The sequence below is a fragment of the Rhineura floridana genome, chromosome 9, assembly GCF_030035675.1.
Source record: "Rhineura floridana isolate rRhiFlo1 chromosome 9, rRhiFlo1.hap2, whole genome shotgun sequence".
Taxonomy (NCBI): domain Eukaryota; kingdom Metazoa; phylum Chordata; class Lepidosauria; order Squamata; family Rhineuridae; genus Rhineura; species Rhineura floridana.
The window spans coordinates 94208030-94215381 of NC_084488.1; the positions used below are offsets into that span (position 1 = coordinate 94208030).

At 43.8% G+C, this 7352-nt stretch overlaps 1 long non-coding RNA gene across 1 annotated transcript; it reads right to left on the bottom strand.

Annotated features, from left to right (window-relative positions):
• Window positions 1-3301: 3301 nt before the first annotated feature.
• On the bottom strand, window positions 3302-7080 carry LOC133364458 (uncharacterized). The gene is made up of 3 exons (XR_009757948.1): window positions 6930-7080; window positions 5410-5554; window positions 3302-3393 (listed from the first exon to the last, which is right to left on the bottom strand). It is a non-coding gene; the product is annotated as an uncharacterized LOC133364458 (long non-coding RNA).
• Between the last annotated feature and the right edge of the window lie 272 nt (window positions 7081-7352).

Genomic DNA, 7352 nt, shown 5'->3' on the forward strand with positions numbered 1-7352 from the left:
TCACACCAACTTCTACCCAATCCTTTTAACTAGAGGTGCAAGGGTCTGAACCTGGGACCTTCTGTTTGCAACGTATATGGAATTCCTTCCTTTATGCATAGATTTGTCTCCACAGAAACGATTTGTTAAACTGCATCAGTTGCAAGAGTTACATTTGGAAATGCGCATGCATGGACTTGAACTAGTACTGGGACTACTTTATATGAAGGATTGGTTGACAGAAATAAAGACTCAGCTGCTTGAGATGTCTTACTTGAGTACTGCCAAACAGGCAGTTAGTTACCTGTATCTGAAATTCTAGCTTTCTCACTTAGGAGTGCAAACACAGTACATAAAAAAATGTAGCCTTCTCAGTTAGAACTGTAAATGTACATTGTCAGAATGGCAGAGGGAAGGTTAATTGAACTTCTAGGTCCTGATGACAAATCTGATTATATGACTTTTTGAAACAAAAGCTTGGGCAAGGTTAAGATGTCCTGGCTTTCTTTCTCTCTCCTTTTAAGCAAATGCAAACCCAAGAACTTCTAGTCCTGTTTATCCACCGATTCAGATTTAAAGAGTTTCAGTGCCAGAGGTGTTTTTTCACACCCTTCCTCATTAGTGCAGTGAGTAGGGTTGCCAGGTTCAGGGCCTGGGACTGATCCTGTATCTTTAGGAGAAGAGAAAGTCAGCCAAGTGCAGGTGTTGTTGCAACACTGTAATGGGCCCAGCCTCCATGAGGTCTTCTGTATCTTTAAAAGTTGTGCAGGGGGAAGGGGGAATTCCACCTTGTGGTTTTTCCCATTACAGTGTTGCAAGAACACCTGCACTTGGCTGACTTTCTCTTGTCCTAAAGATACAGGATCAGTCTCAGGCCCTGAACCTGGCAACCCTAGCAGTGAGTGACTATGTGACTATGGAATTTAAATTGATGCAACTGCTTAAAACCTTAAAGTTAAACAGGTGATTAAAAACTATAGGGTTGACACATTATCACCCAGTCATGGAGCAAAAATAATGTCATACCTATTATGCAGCCAATCACACCTTCCAAATAAAGCTCAGCAAGGATATGTGAAATTAAATCTATCAATCTCTTATCTATCAGTCTCTGGAGTAAAAATAATTTTATCTCATTGCACAAGAAATAAACTAATTTTAAAAAATGCCCCCAAAGAGAAAAGTCAACGTTCATAGAGTCATTTTTAATAATAATAATAATAATAATAATAATAATAATAATTGGCCTTTTGTTTATATCAGTAAAACATCTTGCCTTTTCTGAAATACTTGACTTCTGAAGTTCCCAAGAATGACAGAATTCTCAAATAACAAAGTTGAAAGTAACAACCATATTGAGTCTTGTGCGCGCTACACGGTTGCCAAACATCACTATAGATCAGGAATGGAGGACTGTTGCTGTTGAGGGCTGAGTTTCCTTATAGGTAATCTGTTGGAGGCCACATGCCAGTAGTGGGCAGAACAAAGACAGCAGTGGGTGGAGCCAAAGCCAAAAGTGGACAAGGCACCCCCTTCTCCTGGACAGCCATGTTCTACCCATACTGTTGAAGGCTGTGTGCTTCTGAATACCATTTGCTGTGAATCACAATTGGGGAGACTGCTATTGCACTGAGGTCCTGTTTGTAGACTTCCCATAGGCATCTGGTTGGCCACTGTGAGAAGCAGATGCTGGACTAGATGGACCCAACAGGGGCTCTTCTTATGTCCTAAGCCAGCCTTTCCCAACTAGTGGGCCACCAGGTGTTGTTGGACCACAACTCCCATCAGCCTCAGCCAGCATTGCCAATGGTCAGGAAAGATGGGAATTGTGGTCCAACAACATCTGGTGGCCCACTAGTTGGGAAACGCTGTTCTAAGCTAACATTCTGATGACTGTACCATGGCTCTTGTTAACACCTGATGTGTGTTAAAATCCTCTTTGCAGGATTAGCAGGATGATGCTCCAGATGAATATGTTCTGAGGCGAGACCTTACCACAAAATAGTGGGATTATCTATATGGGCTCTCTCACTTTGTAAGACATGGGTGTGGCACAGAGATCTTGTGGATCTGCATGAGGCTGGCCCTAACATTAGGCAGATTGAGCTCAGGTCGCTGCCTCAGGCAGCTGATCTGGGGTGTCATGAAAGGGTAGCAAATTGATAGTTTATTACTGCTGTATTTTTACTGTAATGGTGAGGTCCTTGGGGGATTTTCTGTCTTGTGTGCCAAAATAATTTGGCTGGCCTTGGGGACTGTGCATTTTGATTTGGATGGCCAGGGGTATTTGCTGCTTTGCCTCAGACAGCAAAATGCTTTGCGCCATCCTGGACTTGCTTTAGAGACACCTCAAGATCTCTCTGTCAGATATGGGCACATAATGCCAGTCCCAACCCTCACAGGTAGATTCTTGATGTGTAGTTCATACACTGTGTTTTGGCACATCTTCAGACATGGCTGTAACTGAAACAGTACAGTTGTACACATTTGAAGTTCCTTATAACCCAAAACTCTTTGCAGATGTTCAGTGATTATGTGGCTAGGGGTAGGTGGGAATCAGAGGGCTCCTCCAGATGACCTATTTATTGAGCATTCATCTTGATATGCTTGCATAAAGCTTACACAGAGGTTAAGATTATAGCTGGTCTTTTAAAAGCATCTTTCTGATTTGCTTGCAGGGAGATTATACAATGAGTGTTCATCCAGATTTGCTTGTGGGTTGTTTACAGATCTTCCTGTTAGTCAATTGTCCATTCCACATTTTTTAATGCATTTTTCCATCACTTTCCTAACCTCAAAAAGTCTGTGTCTTCTTAAAAGTGGATTTGTTGTACTAGGGCAAGAGTTTGCTTTTATCCACTTTAATTGTGCAAACCTACATTTCCCAGAATGCAATTGAATCCCTCCCACAAAATACTGGCAATCTGGAGACTCCCTGTGCCCCTATTCCCAGCCTCCACATATTTATCTGAAGATGAATAGTGAACACACACATGCAAGCTTTATGTGTACATAAGTTCCCTCATTGCAACCGAGAACCCTGAAAAATGTTGTATACATGTAGGCACAGACAGAGCCTGTTCGGGTGTGCATAGGTAGACTATAGCCAGACCTTCAAATGAACGTGTGAAGGTTCAAAGAGGGGACTGTAAGCATGATCCCAATTAACCCCTTTCCACATGTTCACTGAACATGTCTGAAAAGTGTTTCAATACCAGGGCCTACACTGGAGATATAGTATGAGAAGATATGGACCATTGTGCTTATGGAAAAACTCCCTAAAAAACTGAAGGCTCTAAAAGACATGTCAAACAAAGATGACTTTGAGGAAACATGGTACATTTCTTTATTCAACACATTAGAGGCAACATGACTAGGACACCATCATCAGCTCATGGCAATCTCTGGAGTAACCTGCTGAGACAATGAACATGACATTAATTGAAGGCTACAATTGACCACAACACTTACACATGACTTATTCAATAACTTACCTCTTTGTGAATAGCATACAGTATATACATATGGAATGTCGGGGGTGGGAGTAAGGGATACGCTTGAGTAAGATTGTTTATTTGCATTTTCTATTGAAAATGCATAAACAAAAACCATAAACAAATACCATGTCCTATCTATTAAGATATGTTGTAGTCCAGCTACATGACTATGATCTTAGAAAAAGGAAGCCGCCCTGGGCTCCTGCTGGGAAGAAGGGTGGGATATAAATCAAATAATAAATAAATACAATAAATAAAGTAGTAGTGAGGCAATGCAACACTCAGTTACCAACACAGAAGCCCTCTTGCACAAAGTTTGGTATTAATTCTGGCACATTTGGATATGGCCTCTGGTGATATTCCATGAGGTTCTTAGGAACAGCCCTGAGCATCTAGCAACTTGTTTGGATGAAAGGCCCAAATGTATAACCATAATATACTCTGCACTAAAGCAAGGTGCATGAGAATGAGTGTATATTTTCACATGCCAGGAACTGGTAGATTGGAAGCACAGCCATAATCAAGTCAGGTAGGCTAATGCTGATCTTCGCCAGGTAGGGGAGTTGGTGAAGTCAGTAGAGAACTCTTTAATAACAATGGGGATGTCCCTCAAGACAAATTGCTTAAGTTGTATTTAGATGTTAATAGCTCACATGTTCAGCTTGGGGCAAGGAGTGGAGTCACACCAAGTTGTCCTGCCTTCAACGCTGCACACTCCTTCCCTGACATCCACAATAAAGCACAAACATCTGTAGGAGGGGGGACTTCACCAGTGAAGGCTGGTGCCCATTGGGACTGGTTCAGTAAGAAAGCCAAACTCATCCTCACCTTACTGGGTAAGAGTGTATTTCAGTGATGGATGGTGCCCATTGAGACTGGTAGGGTGGAAGGCAGGGAGACCAGCAATAGGTGGGGGCAGAGTGAATGATATGCAGAGGCAACTAATTCTGGTTTTGTCCCCAGCCCCCTCCCTGCTGAGCTCTACAAGGGCAAATTCACATGATCCTGTATGAGACTGTAAAACAGAGGTTTGGGACGACATGTTTCACAAAATACAGTGGAGGCTGGTGGCTGCAATATCAGAGGGGCAGTGAATCCACTCCGGGTTTTAGTCCAAACGTTCAAGTTCAGTACCCAGAGCGGATTCGCTGCTCCACTGACATTGGAGCCACCAGCCTCCTCTGACAAAATAACATAGTTCTGTCCTGTGCAGTCAGCCTAAGGTTTCATAGGGTCAGGTGAAAGCCCATTGACCCCTCCAATCAAATGGCATCTGTTGCATTAGTAAACTGCAGTGACCACCTTTTGACCAGCAGTTCCTTCTGCTAGTAAGCCATCAGAGTGCATGCAGAAGAGAGTGCAAATTGCTTATGTCTGGCTGCCAGTGTCACTGCCCAGAGAGAGAGAGAGATTGACTGACTGACTGAATAGAAGAAATTGACATGAATCAAAGGGACATTTCATTAACAATCAGGGCCACCCCTGCCATTACGCAGAGCGAGACAGGTGCTGAGAGATGTGGAGTGACCAGAGCTGTCTGTGTTATGTACTCTACCCTGCACCTCTTCAGCTAGACAGTTGCCCTCAGGTGCAGTGGAGGGCACTGTCCAATCACCAGTACTGAAGTAAGTTTCAAGTGCCGGTTCAGTTGGCTTCTGTACTTGGATTGAGGATGACATCTGGTTCTTTGCATCAGGCAGCAAAATGTCTTAGGCTGGTCCTGTTAACAGAGAGAGCCTATCAAACCCACCTGGCTGGCCAGTCACATGGGAAGTGTGGAGTTTTCGAAGAAAACCAAATAACTGCAGGTGCAGGTCAAGACTATGGGGAATTATTGAGGCTGGCTGCCAGGGGACAGGAGGGGATAGGTGGACAGGGCATTGCTAGATGGAACTGATGTGATCTCCAAACGCAACTAGTTCAGAACTCTTACCTCTCTGCTCAAGACTACTCCTGTCGCCGGATCTAGGTATGCATCTGTGGAGACTAAGAAAAGGGCTGAGTACATTCCTCCATTCCATTTTTGTTTCTGTTGGGTCATTCTGCCCTGGGTCCTCTTCTTCTGAATTCCAGGTTAACTAGGAGAATTTCCAAAATTAGTGCTAGAATCGGAACATGCAGCTTGCCACAGTTCTTTCCATTCATTCACAACGTGCACAAGGGCGTATTGATAAAACATTACATAAAGAAGTTGCCTTAAATCAAATCAGGCTATTGGCCCATCTGGCTCATTATTGTCCACAAGTATTGGCAGTCACTCTCCAGGGCTTTAGGGCGGAGTCCTCCCCTGTTCTATCTAGAGATAGAACCTGGGAACTCACACATGCAAATCAGGTACTGTACCACTGAGCATTAGCAGAACACCCCATTAAAAGGATCTTGCTACAATTAGAGGCACAATCACATTGAAATTAGATTTCTTTTTTGAAATTGTAAAAATCTATGTAAATGTGTGCCTCAGTTTTGTAAAGAGAAGGAAGAAGATGCCAAGGAGCTGAAGCAAATATAGAGCTGTGAACAATATATTTGTTTGGAAAATGTATAAACTGCAACATTTATGGGAAAAATACTTAAGTTGTTTATAGACATTATAAACTCAAAATGCAAAAAGATACAAATAATGATAAGAAGATAATAAAATACATTTAAAATCCATCATCTAAAAGAGTAAGCCAGTAACGAAACAAAACAATATTTTCAAATGTTCAATGGGCCTGGGTGAACAACTGAATTTTTAGGAGACCTTTGAAACATCAAAAATTTGGAGGGCCCAAAATCTTTTCTTCTGTTGGAAAGGCCAGTTTCTGTGAGGTTTCCAGGTGGCAATCTATCATATTTGTGGGACACAAAATTGGGGCATAATTTCACTGAATTTTACCATGGAGTGGCACTCACTATGTGCAGTGGCAGTATCATACCTTCACTCTTTTTTGTCACGGTGTTTCTTGCTGTTCCTGCTACCGCTGCAAGGGACAGCAGTCCCAGCAACTATGCTGCCTGCCTGCATGCCATTTTGTATCCCCGTAGCACAGTGGAGGCTAGTCCATTGGGGCTACTGGGGCACAGCCCTCCCAGTGAGAATGTCATGCAATTAAAAAAAATCCCCCCCAAATTCTCAAAGCCACACAACTCTTTCTTGTTCCTCGCACATCTTATACTTCTATTTGAACTCCAAGAAGCTCTGCAAACATCTATATCAATCTACTGTTCTCTGGCTAATCAGCTCTCTGTACCACTCAGCCAATCCTAATCCAAAAGTGTAGCTATGGCAAAGAGGTCTGTCCCCTTGGTCTGCCTGCTTGTCAGCCCTCTCAGAAGGCTTCTACTTCATCTGTTGTTAAGAGGCCTCTCTATAACACAGCCACTATAGCAAACAAGGGAGGAGTCAGGGATAGCGATGCCAGGTCTCCAGCAAACAGCCAGAGACTCCGGCCCCGCCCCTGCTTTTCTCACCTCCGGCCAGAATTGCCCCCATGTTGTTTAATCTCCGGCTATTGTGGACTCCCAGGAGCGAGGAGCCAGTCATGCAGACGCCAATTTTCCCCTTGCTTCTTCTATCTGCTTTGCCTCCTCTCTCTCTCTCTCTCTCTCCTTTGCATGCAGATGTGCACACCTCAGGGGAAGGACTCCATTTGCCTTCCCAAACACTACCTCTCATTCTCATTGGCTGCCCCTGAGGCCCAATGAGAGCCAAACCCAGGCTTCTTCCGCGGCGTGGAGCAAATTGGAGCAAGTAGGAGGTGAGTTGGCTGGCTGGCAAATGCCCCGGCTTTGAGGGTTTTAGGGAGTTCTAGCTGTTCTAGAGCTGATGAGCAGCTGTGGCCGGGGAGCAGTGGCATTCCAAGTGCAGGCAATAAGAGGATGACACATCGGGCG